Raw genomic sequence first — 12,595 nt, 5'->3', positions numbered from 1 at the left:
TGAAGGGTTGGCATTACTCATTTACTCACTACTGGACTGTTGGTTGGTTGCCACTTGCATATGAGAGTGGGGCCCTTGCCTCTTGTGTGATTTTAATGGTCTCTCTTTCCCTTAGATTGTGGGGTTGTATCCCATGTGATTAAGGACACCAGCTTTTTATCTAGGAACTTAAAGAATATGACAGTTATATTGAGATAATAACAGTATGTAAAGTTTTTTGGGAAATCCATATTTTTTCTGTGACTTTGCAATTTTGTTGTTGTGATTTGTATGTTGTGAGTATTATAATTTATAGTGTGAAGAACTGTTTTCCAATTTTCAGCTTCTAAATCTGGTAATTGTGGGAGGACCCCACTTGATCAACTTGTATGGTTTCCTTGATCCTCAATAAAATGTCTCTTGTAACTTTCATTGGGATACTGTGTGCTGTGCAGTGTGCATGACCTGAGATAGACTTTCGATTCATGCATCCGATTAACAAGCCTTTTAATTTGATAAATCCAAATTAACAGCAGTAAAATCTACACGTATGAGAGTATTGGGAAAACAATTATGTCGTCGTTATTTTTATGTGAATTCTTTTTATTTGAATTTATTTGGAATTATTTTGAAGTCTTTCTTCAAGGTTTTTGGCATCCATTGAATAAGTATAGCCTAGCAAATCAAAGACTTTGTAGCCCATTGTCAATAAATTTGTGTCACTTGTCCTTCTCTTCATTTTTTTTTGGCAATTAAATTGAGAATTAATTTTTTTTGGGAGGGAAGAATGTTTTCATTTTCTAAGAATAATTTATTGTCCTTTTCCCCTTCAATTACAAATATATTGTATTTTGATAATTTAAATTGAACAAAAAAAAAATTAATTTAGAAAAAAAAATTCATATCAATTTTGTTTATAATTTTTACTTGCACATACTTTGAGATATTAAGAGTCAAAATAACGTGTTAGAGTAAAAGATAATGGTGTGATATTTACGGAACAGAGGAAGTATATGTAATACTTGAAGAGAGTATCACTTTTAGCAAATGGTTTAACTAAATATCAAAGTCATACCAATTAGTTTTTTTTAAGACATAATTATTTTAAAATCAGAAAATTTGTTAGCAACATAGGCCAAAACCCTTGTCACGTTGGTAGAATGAGGGTCTCTAAACATAGGAGTATATTTTTCTTTTATCTTTGTGGGAAAAGGAAAATTTCCAGCAATGCACACATAATATACATACAAGTATAAGTAAGAAATGAACTTTGTTAGAAAAAGTACAAGAAATTAATAGATGTGCTAATGTCATTGTATTTTATAATTTGATAAATGCAAACCCTGTTAAGAGCCTTGATAGTGGAGACTAGAACTAGAATAGAGATCAAAACTAACATGAGGCTACTGCAAAAACGGTTTATGTCGTCAATATTTTTATCTGAATTCTATTTATTTGAACTTTTTTCTTCAATGTTTTTTTGGCATCCATTGAATAAGTATAGCCTAGCCAATCAAAGACTTTGTGGCCTAATCTTCTTGTTGCCCAAAAAGATATTCCGTGCCCCATTGTAATAAATTTGTGTCACTTGTCCTTATCTTTATTTGTTTTGGCAAGATTTTTTAGGGTTGGGTGGTGGGGGGGGGGGGGGGGGGGGGGGGGGGGGGGGGATGTATTGATTTTCTAGGGAATAATTTAATTTATTGTCCTTTTCTTCTTCAATTACAAAAATATTGTATTTTGTTAGTTTGGAATGTACCAAAAAAAATTTAGAAATATTAATATGTAATACTTGTATAGAGTATCTCTTTTGTCCAACGGTTTAACTAAATATAATAGTTATACCAATTAGTTCTTTTTAAGAAATAATCATTGTAAAATCAGAAAATTTGTTAGCAATATAGGCAGAATTATGTAATTTGTTTACAAAACCATGACGTGTTAGAACTAATGTCTTAGAAGTAAAATTCACCACAAACAATGGTGTAATTGAAAGTAGCATTGCTCCAAAATCGTAATGATAAAAAAAAAAAAAATCGACTGATTCTACTTCGTAGCTAAATCAGTCACGTCATGGCCTTAAAAAGATAGGCATACCCCACCATGTACGTCTCGTGAACTGACCGGACGACGGCGTCATGTGAGGGGTTGCCTCCTAGCAAAAACTACTGAGGGGAGCACATCAAATAATAAACATCATTTGCAGATTTAAACACGTAAAACTCATTTTTCCTTCGAATGTGGGATAAATACTTTTTCCAAATATAGTAAGAAACAGACAATCATTTTGTTCTTACCTTTGCATTATGTCCAACATTTTTATCTTTACCAACTCTGATTTTTGTTTAACTACTTCGTCTTATGAATAAGATCTCATCGGGTGAAATCGTCTATTCCTTGATGATAATGGTATAACTTTTTTTTATGAATTACAAACTTACAACATAAATAACAAATGATAATGTATCAAAACTTTAACCCGATGAAAAGGAGAAAAAAATAGACGTAAAATTAACTTAGTTGGTAATATCTTGATACGTAAATAGGTAATGCTCCAAAAATATACTCCTTTGAATTTGATGCATAAAATTACAAAACTATTTGCCGACAAATTTGTGTTGATTGGGGAAGCTAAGGTCGAGAAGATGGTTCCATTGACAAAAGAACGCATCCATTAAAGCCAAAGTGGTTTTAAATCATGCTTTAATTATTGATAATGACATCCTTTAACACCAAACTTTAGTCCAATATCATGTTTACAACAACACATATTACTACTACTTGGAAATTTAGTTTATGTCACGTCCCTATCTTGTAATTAGTTAGCTAATCTAATTAATCATAAGCTTATAGTTTAATTATTTATGCACAAATCTACATCAAATTACGCCATTTTGCAAAGGTGAACATCACTACTATTGTATAAGGAGAACCACCATTTTATATTTGAGAAAATCTTTGTGCAAGTATTTTGAGTTTCGCATGAGCAAATTATTTAGACGGAATTTGTTTTCAGGTATTGGTTGCCATAATCATTATTGTATTCGACTAAGGCCCTGTTTAGTTCACCTTATTTCAGGATCTTATTACTTATTTCAGATCTAATCAGATCAGATCAGACCAGACTAGATCAGATCAGAAAAAATAAGTTCAGATCAGATCAGATCAGAAAAAATAAGTTCAGATCAGATCAGATCAGATCAGACCAGATCAGATCAGATCAGACTAGCTTATTATTATTATTATTATTATTATTATTATTATTATTATTATTATTATTATTATTATTATTATTGGTATAGTTTATATCATTGTTATTATATTTAATATTTTATTACTATTAGTGCTTTAATAAAAAATAATGTTGTTGTCGGTGCATTTAAAATCTATTATTTAAGGCATAAAAAAACATTAACAAAACATTCATATTGATCATGTCCAAATTAAAACCATTAAGTCCAGATTAGAAACGATATGGTCAGGTCATGTCCATATCAGAAATGATTTTTATAGATCAGAACCATTATATATCCAGACTAGAACTGATAGGATCAGATAATATCCAGATCATAACTGATCTGTACAGGTCATGTCCAGATCATGTTCAAATCTGCAAAGATCTTGTCTACATCAGAACCGATCCTTACAGAACCAATATGTTCAGATCAAAACCGATTTGTACAGATCATGTCCAGATCAGAATCGATATGTCCAAATTATAACTTGTCTAGATATCGACTCTGTACATATTATGTTCAGATCGTACAGATCAGAATTGATCTGCAAAGATCATGTCCAGATCAGAACTAGTCTGTACAGATCATGACCCGATCAGAACTGATCTGTATAGATCATGACCAGATCAGAATTGATCTGTACAGATCATGACCAGATCAGAACTGATCTGTACAGATCATGACTAGATCAGAACTGATCTATACAGATAATGTCCAAATCATGTCTAGATCAGAACTGAACTGTACATATCATGTCCAGATCAGAACTGATCTGTACAGATCATGTCCAGATCAGAACGGATCTGTATAGATCAGAACTGATCTGTACAGATCATGTCTAGATCAGAACTGAACTGTACATATCATGTCAAGATCAGAACTGATTTGTACAAATCATATCCAGATTATGTCTAGATCATAACTGAACTGTACATATCATGTACATATCAGAACTAATCTGTACAGATCATATCCAGATTAGAACTGATCATGTCCAGATCATAACTTATATGTACAAATCATGTATAGATTAGAACCGATCTGTACATATCATATCCAGATCAGAACTTATATGTCTAGATCATAACCGATCTATCTAGATCATGTATAGGTCTATCTAATATAAGGAATAGTTAAATCATGAGCAAACTCAAGTAAATATTAACAATATTATAAATTTGTGTGATATTTATTTTACACGTAAGTCGTTTAAACTTAATTCAGAAGAATCAGATCAGATCAGACCAGATCAGATCAGATCAGATCAGACCAGATCAGATCAGATCAGATTAGACCAGATCAGAAAAAATAAGTTCAGATCAGATCAGAAAAAATAAGTTCAGATCAGACCAGACTAGACCAGATCAGATCAGATCAGATCAGGAGAAATAAGGTGAACTAAACAGGGCCTAATTTATTCTACCATCTATTAGGGCGGATATTTTTCTCCAATGGAAGATCGATGCATTTAATTAATAATCGAAAAGGTGTCCATGAGTATATAAACCTCCTAAACTAGTGGTTTTCAAGACATTGTTCTACTCCGATTAACGACTCTAATCTAGCAAAGTGATGATAGACACGTTTTTTTTTTCTTCTTTTAGTTTCTTTTTTCCCCGAATAAGCCACAAGGACATTACATATCAAAATAGCCAAAAAGGATTCAAACTTGCAACCCCTGTACCACTAAGTCCACTAAACCAAGACTTCTTTGGTGAATAGAATACGCCAACCCAACATGAAAATGTCTCATGAAAATAATTATTAAAAAATTAAAAAATTACAGCTGGTGATATTTATGCAAAAGGGTTCCGCTAGTTACATAATCCTTTTAAACTTAAACACGTACCCGTGTCCAACGTCAGTGGCGGAGCCACAGGTAGATTTAGGGGGTCCTTGACCCTACTTGATTTTTTTATATAGCTAAATTTTAATTTTTTTTATAAAATACTAATTTTAGTGAAAGTTTCATCAATTTTTAAATAATGACCCCCCTATCTCGAAATTATGGATCCGTTACTCTCTAATGCAAAGGTTACCTCGGGTGTGATTGCAGGATATGAGATAAAACAGAGTAGAAAAGACTAAAGATGTTAAATACGGGCCTGGGCCGCACCCGTCACCAAGAGAGAGAGTCCACTTAACAAGACCGTAGGAGGTTCCACCTTAAAACCATATGGCAATAAGGGGAGTAGCCCCTTACCCTTATTAAGTGATTAACTCTCTCATCTCTTCTCAATGTGGGACACTCACATGTGTTCTTTGGGAAGGTGTTTTCTTCAACAAAAGAGAGTACCGACTAAATAATTTGATGTTTTACAAAGAATGTGACATTTCGAAGGAAGGGGGGTGGCAAATGGAAATGGTGTGATACTATCCACATAATTCTTGTCATAAAAATTCAGAAGAAGTTTCAGCTCTAATCAGGACGAAATCATGCACATTGTCTATATAAATGTGGTTGTTTTCAGTAATAGTTGCTCTATTGTTCAAACCTAGGTGTACAATGTACGTACTTCTTTTGTCCTTCAACAAAACTCGTAGAGTTAGTATATCATAGTACTTCCTTCACTGCAAATCAAGGGGGCATTTCTCTTCACCTTAAAATAAAAACAAAAAAACAAAAAAAAAAAATTAGGGTACAATAAGTTTGGTAAAAATTTTATAGTTTATATTTCCTCCGTTCATTTTTACTAGCAACATTTGTAACTTTCACGCATGCCAATGAACAAAATTGATTTTTAATATCTTTAATTCTCTTTAAGCAAACACTATCAAAAGTTAATATTTTGAAAATACACATTAAGACTAATCTAACAAGATCTCACATGGCTATATTTTAGTTTCGTATAAATCAACAACAATGATCAAAGTATAATATATGAATAGTGTAGAAACCACGAACGTTGCGAGTATTAAAAATCGGAGGAAGTATGAAAAATATGAATGCGTAGTCAAAAATATTTTTTACTCGTACCAAAGAGATGTGTCATAGCTTCATAGATTGTGCAAAGTTGAACGTTGTATTGAATTTGGGAGGGACATTTTATTTCAGATTGTTCCTAACGCTTTAGAATTGGAGAAATTAACAAATTTAAAAAGAGAAAGATGATAATTACTCCATTTTATCTTTACATATTCCTTAATATACACCCTAATCAAGTGTGCGCAGTTATTCAAAGACGAAGTAATATTTAATTTTGGTTTTGTATTTGCCATTAAAGGTCCAAATTATAGACAGTCTACTTTTTAGGGGTTTCAATTTCACAAACTTTTAAATAAGTCCGTCTGACCTGTCAGACCGGGTTGGATTTCTAATTTTCGCGGGTCACTTAATGGAGATATGGGTCACGGGTTTTTATGTTCGGGTTATATAAAACTTATCTTTTTTCCAACAATTCATTTCTCTCTCATCAAATACAGAAGCGCTTTTTCTCCCTTCCCCTCAAACTCTCCGCCTCTCCTCAAACACGCCGCCCTCCTCGGTGTCCTTTGAGTTCTCATCCATGGCGACGACGACGTTGGAGAGGCCCCTCCTTTACCCCTCTCTCTCTCTTCTCCAACACTATGCTGTTGAAACCCTAAGATTTCTAACAATGGCGTCGAAGAAGAAAATTTTCAGAGGTTTTCGATTTTGTACGGGTTTATACTCGGCGGTGGTGTGGTTGTTGGTGGCGTTGCGCGGGTCGAGGCGGAGGGATGAGAGACATAGATCCAGGTTTTTGGCTGCCTCATTCTTTCTTCTACTTCAAGTTTTATTGCTCTTAGGTTTTTGAGTTTTTTTAATTAATTTAGTTGATTTTCCGGCGAGGTTGTTGAACAGAGACGAAGGAATATAGGTGGCGGTTCTCCTTGAGGAGGCACCGTTGTCGACTTTCCGCCGTCTTCTCACTTTCCCGACGAATGAATCTCCAACTTCTACCACGAAACCGAAGGCGGCGATTATGACGTTGACGAAGGAGAAGGCGATGTCGTCGTCGATGTTGAAATGGAACAAACCACTTGCTTCATGGTGAACTTGGCTCAACCCGATCTAGTTTAATTCTCGAAGCTTTGTTGATCAAAAAGCCACCTGCCATGATTATACAAGGAGATCAGACGCTCTACTATTTCCAATCGGCAAGACTATACAAGGAGATCCGATTTGCTTGCTTGTTATTTCTAAGTTAGAATCTGTATACGGAGTCATTTGATTGAAATTTTAGTTCACAATTAATTTTTTAGTTGCAATTTCCCCCATTTAAGTCAATTGTTTTAGTTATATCATAATTAAATTTTGTTTTAGTTAAGATTTATTTTGTTTTAGTTAAGAATAACATCACTTTAGTTCAAAATACTTTTGTTTAGTCCTTAGTTAATATCAGATTTTGGAGCTTTATTTATGATTTCCTTAGCTTTAGTTATGCTTTTCTTAGCTTTAGTTACGATTTGGGGAGTTTTATTTAAGACTTTCTACATTTTAGTTATGTGTTTTCTGAGTTTCAAATTAAGATTTTGGCGAAGAGAACTACCTGTTGGGTGAACACCTGGGGGCGTTGGCCTTATCAAATAAAATAGTTTAGGGTTACGTAGTACATTTGTTTGCATTAAAGTTATTTAAGCAATGAAACCAATTAGGTAAGCACTGGAATTAATTAGTTAATCAATCGAACTAATTAGTTAAGCATTTGAACCAATTAGGTAAGCACTGGAATTAATTAGTTAATCAATCGAACTAATTAGTTAAGCATTTGAACCAATTAGTTAAGCAATGAAACCAATTAGCTAAGCACTTGAATTAATTAGTTAAGCAATCGAACTAATTAGTTAAGCAATGAAACCAATTAGTTAAGCAATCGAACTAATTAGTTAAGCATTTGAACAAATTAGTTAAGCATTTGAACCAATTTGTTAAGCAATGAAACCAATTCGTTAAGCACTTGAATCAATGAAACGAAATAGTTAAAGCAATAGAATCAATTAATTCAATTAGTTAAGTCTGAAATCCAATTAGTTAGTCAATTGACCGAATTAGTTAAAAAATGGAACCAATTAGTTAAGCACTAGAATCAATTAGTTAAGACATTTGAGTTTAGGTCAATGGCATTAATCCAGTTAGTTAAGTCTGAAATCCGATTAGTTAAGCAAATGAACCAATTGGTTAAGCAATAGAATGAATTAGTTAAAGCAATGAAACCAATTAGTTAAACCTAGAATTCAATTAGTTAAGTATTGAAACTAATTAGTAAAGCATTGGAACCAATTAGTTAAGCAACGAACTCAATTAGTTAAGCAATATAATTAATTAGTTAAGTGTTGAAATTCAATTAGTTATGCAATGAAATCAATTAAGTTAAGCATTAGAATTAATTAGTTAGGCAATCGAACTAATTAGTTAACCATTTGAACCAATTGGTTAAGCAATTAAACCAATTAGTTAAGCAATCGAACTTATTAGTTAAGCACTGGAATTAATTAGTTAATCTATTGAACTAATTAGTTAAGCATTTGAACCAATTATTTAAGCAATGAAACCAATTAGGTAAGCACGGGAATTAATTAGTTAATCTATTGAACTAATTAGTTAAGCATTTGAACCAATTAGTTAAGCAATGAAACCAAATAGTTAAGAACTTGAATTAATTAGTTAAGAAATCGAACTAATTAGTTAAGCATTTGAACCAATTATTTAAGCAATGAAACCAATTAGGTAAGCACTGGAATTAATTAGTTAATCAATCGAACTAATTAGTTAAGCAATGAAACCAATTAGTTAAGCAATCGAACTTATTAGTTAAGCACTGGAATTAATTAGTTAATCTATTGAACTAATTAGTTAAGCATTTTAACCAATTATTTAAGCAATGAAACCAATTAGGTAAGCACGGGAATTAATTAGTTAATCTATTGAACTAATTAGTTAAGCATTTGAACCAATTAGTTAAGCAATGAAACCAATTAGTTAAGAACTTGAATTAATTAGTTAAGTAATCGAACTAATTAGTTAAGCATTTGAACCAATTATTTAAGCAATGAAACCAATTAGGTAAGCACTGGAATTAATTAGTTAATCAATCGAACTAATTAGTTAAGCATTTGAACCAATTAGTTAAACAATGAAACCAATTAGTTAAGCACTTGAATTAATTAGTTAAGCAATCGAACTAATTAGTTAAGCAATGAAACCAATTAGGTAAGCACTGGAATTAATTAGTTAATCAATTGAACTAATTAGTTAAGCATTTGAACCAATTAGTTAAGCAACTAAACCAATTAGTTAAGCACTGGAATTAATTAGTTAATCAATCGAACTAATTAGTTAAGCATTTGAACCAATTAGTTAAGCATTGGAATTAATTAGTTAATCACTTAAATTAATTAGTTAAGCAATCGAACTAATTAGTTAAGCATTTGAACCAATTATTTAAGCAATGAAACCAATTAGGTAAGCACTGGAATTAATTAGTTAATCTATTGAACTAATTAGTTAAGCATTTGAACCAATTAGTTAAGCAATGAAACCAATTAGTTAAGCACTTGAATTAATTAGTTAAGCAATCGAACTAATTAGTTAAGCATTTGAACCAATTATTTAAGCAACGAAACCAATTAGGTAAGCACTGGAATTAATTAGTTAATCAATCGAACTAATTAGTTAAGCATTTGAACCAATTAGTTAAGCAATGAAACCAATTAGTTAAGCACTTAAATTAATTAGTTAAGCAATCAAACTAATTAGTTAAGCAATGAAACCAATTAGGTAAGCACTGGAATTAATTAGTTAATCAATCGAACAAATTAGTTAAGCATTTGAACCAATTAGTTAAGCAATGAAACCAATTAGTTAATCACTTGAATTAATTAGTTAAGCAATCGAACTAATTAGTTAAGCATTTGAACCAATTATTTAAGCAATGAAACCAATTAGGTAAGCACTGGAATTAATTAGTTAATCAATCGAACTAATTAGTTAAGCATTTGAACCAATTAGTTAAGCAATAAAACCAATTAGTTAAGCACTTGAATTAATTAGTTAAGCAATCGAACTAATTAGTTAAGCAATGAAACCAATTAGGTAAGCACTGGAATTAATTAGTTAATCAATCGAACTAATTAGTTAAGCATTTGAACCAATTAGTTAAGCAATGAAACCAATTAGTTAAGCACTTGAATTAATTAGTTAAGCAATCGAACTAATTAGTTAAGCAATGAAACCAATTAGTTAAGCAATCAAACTAATTAGTTAAGCATTTGAACAAATTAGTTAAGCATTTGAACCAATTTGTTAAGCAATGAAACCAATTCGTTAAGCACTTGAATCAATGAAACGAAATAGTTAAAGCAATGGAATCAATTAATTCAATTAGTTAAGTCTGAAATCCAATTAGTTAGTCAATTGACCGAATTAGTTAAAAAATGGAACCAATTAGTTAAGCACTAGAATCAATTAGTTAAGACATTTGAGTATAGGTCAATGGCATTAATCCAGTTAGTTAAGTCTGAAATCCAATTAGTTAAGCAAATGAACCAATTGTTAAGCAATAGAATGAATTAGTTAAAGCAATGAAACCAATTAGTTAAACCTAGAATTCAATTAGTTAAGTATTGAAACTAATTAGTAAAGCATTGGAACCAATTAGTTAAGCAACGAACTCAATTAGTTAAGCAATATAATTAATTAGTTAAGTGTTGAAATTCAATTAGTTATGCAATGAAATCAATTAAGTTAAGCATTAGAATTAATTAGTTAGGCAATCGAACTAATTAGTTAACCATTTGAACCAATTAGTTAAGCAATTAAACCAATTAGTTAAGCACTGGAATTAATTAGTTAAGAACTGGAATTAATTAGTTAAGCAATCGAACTAATTAGTTAAGCAATCGAACCGAATAGTTAAGAAATGAAACCAATTAGTTAAGCACTTAATTTTAGTTTCGTGATTTGTTATAACTAATTCAAATGACTTAAGTGAAAAAAATGTAAATAAACCATTTCTTTCATAACTAAATATAACAAAACTATAACTAAAACAATATAATTTTTAACTAAACACACGTATAACTAAATAAAATTACAACATAACTAAACTGGGGCTTTGCCCTCTTTTATCAAAGAAAAAAAACAAGATAAAAGAAAAAAAATTCCAAAATTCATGATCTACCGCCGCCGACGATGTTAAGGTGGTTGTTGTTTCTTCAGTATGAGGTGGTGTGAGCTTGCTGTGGTGGAATTGTCGAGGCAAACACCACCGGTCCAGCGCGACCACCACCGGTCCATTAACAACATCAACGGGCCACCAGCGGGCCATTAACAACAGCAGCGACCACCAGCGGTCCAACCGCCGCCTCTGCTCCCCTCGTCTCTCCTCCCTCCTTCGGCACTCAATCTATCTCCCACTCAGCATCTACCGCCGTTGATTCTTCCGTCGAGATCACCTAGATCATAAAAAAAAATTGTAAATTCAACCAAATTAATCAAAAACCTAAAAATCGTAAATTCAACAAAATTAACCAAAACTCTAAAAATCGTAAATTCAACAAAATTAAAGCAACGAAAAATCAAAAACCTACAAACCTGAAGGACATTGGCGGTGGAACTACGATGGCGCCAGTCGAATTGTTGTCGTAAATGGAGAGAGATCGCCGACGAGTTTGATAAGGGAGAGATGTCGGCGGCGAACTCGATGTAGCAGCCGCAAACCGCCGTTGCTCCTCCGCCGTTTGATTTTCTTTAGGTTTTGAGCAGATGAACAAGGAGGAGCTCCTTGGAACCTTCTGTCATGGTGGTTGTCTTTGGCGAGAGAGATAGGAGCGCAAAGAGGAGAAAGAGAGGAGAGAGAGAGAGGAGCGCAGAGAGGAGGGAGGAGCGAGGAGATGAACGAAGAGGAGAGAGAAATGAAATTGTGTATTTGTATGCGCGTGAAAGCACTTGCGGGTGGGAAAATGAGATGACGTCAGCATGGTCTGACGCTCACGCGCGCATCAGGCCGCCTGACACAAAAGGTGCTGTTTCAATTTTGATTAACGCATAACGATTTCGACTTGTAAGGATATTACAATGAAACAGTTCTCACCTTTAATTGACTTGTATTATTTCTTCGATTTTTTTTATTATAATATAAAAAAAATGTACAAATAAGTTTTTTTGGTGACATTATGTACTAGATAAAATAAAAGCCTAAAAGTGTGGAGTTATGTCAAGTATTGATAGGAACTCGCTCCTTTAGACAAAATAGCAATTATTCGGATTGAGAAATTTTTAAATTTTAGATAAACTTTTTAAATTTTAGATCAGGATAATACAAGGTTTAATTTGGTTTGATATAAAACAATTTTCATTATTTTTTTTTCTGTGCACAAAGAGTTATAAAGGGAAAATGGTGTAAATCAAAATCGATCTC

The 12,595-nt window shown here is 32.4% G+C and overlaps 1 long non-coding RNA gene across 1 annotated transcript; it reads right to left on the bottom strand.

The window, feature by feature from the left end:
- Positions 1-11,164: 11,164 nt before the first annotated feature.
- Positions 11,165-12,363, bottom strand: LOC110794211 (uncharacterized). The gene is made up of 2 exons (XR_002534957.2): positions 11,770-12,363; positions 11,165-11,630 (listed from the first exon to the last, which is right to left on the bottom strand). It is a non-coding gene; the product is annotated as an uncharacterized lncRNA (long non-coding RNA).
- Between the last annotated feature and the right edge of the window lie 232 nt (positions 12,364-12,595).

Source organism: Spinacia oleracea, chromosome 1 (assembly GCF_020520425.1).
Source record: "Spinacia oleracea cultivar Varoflay chromosome 1, BTI_SOV_V1, whole genome shotgun sequence".
Classification (NCBI taxonomy): domain Eukaryota; kingdom Viridiplantae; phylum Streptophyta; class Magnoliopsida; order Caryophyllales; family Amaranthaceae; genus Spinacia; species Spinacia oleracea.
The sequence above is the reverse complement of the archived record's forward strand: the minus strand, read 5'-3'. Positions and strand labels throughout refer to the sequence as shown.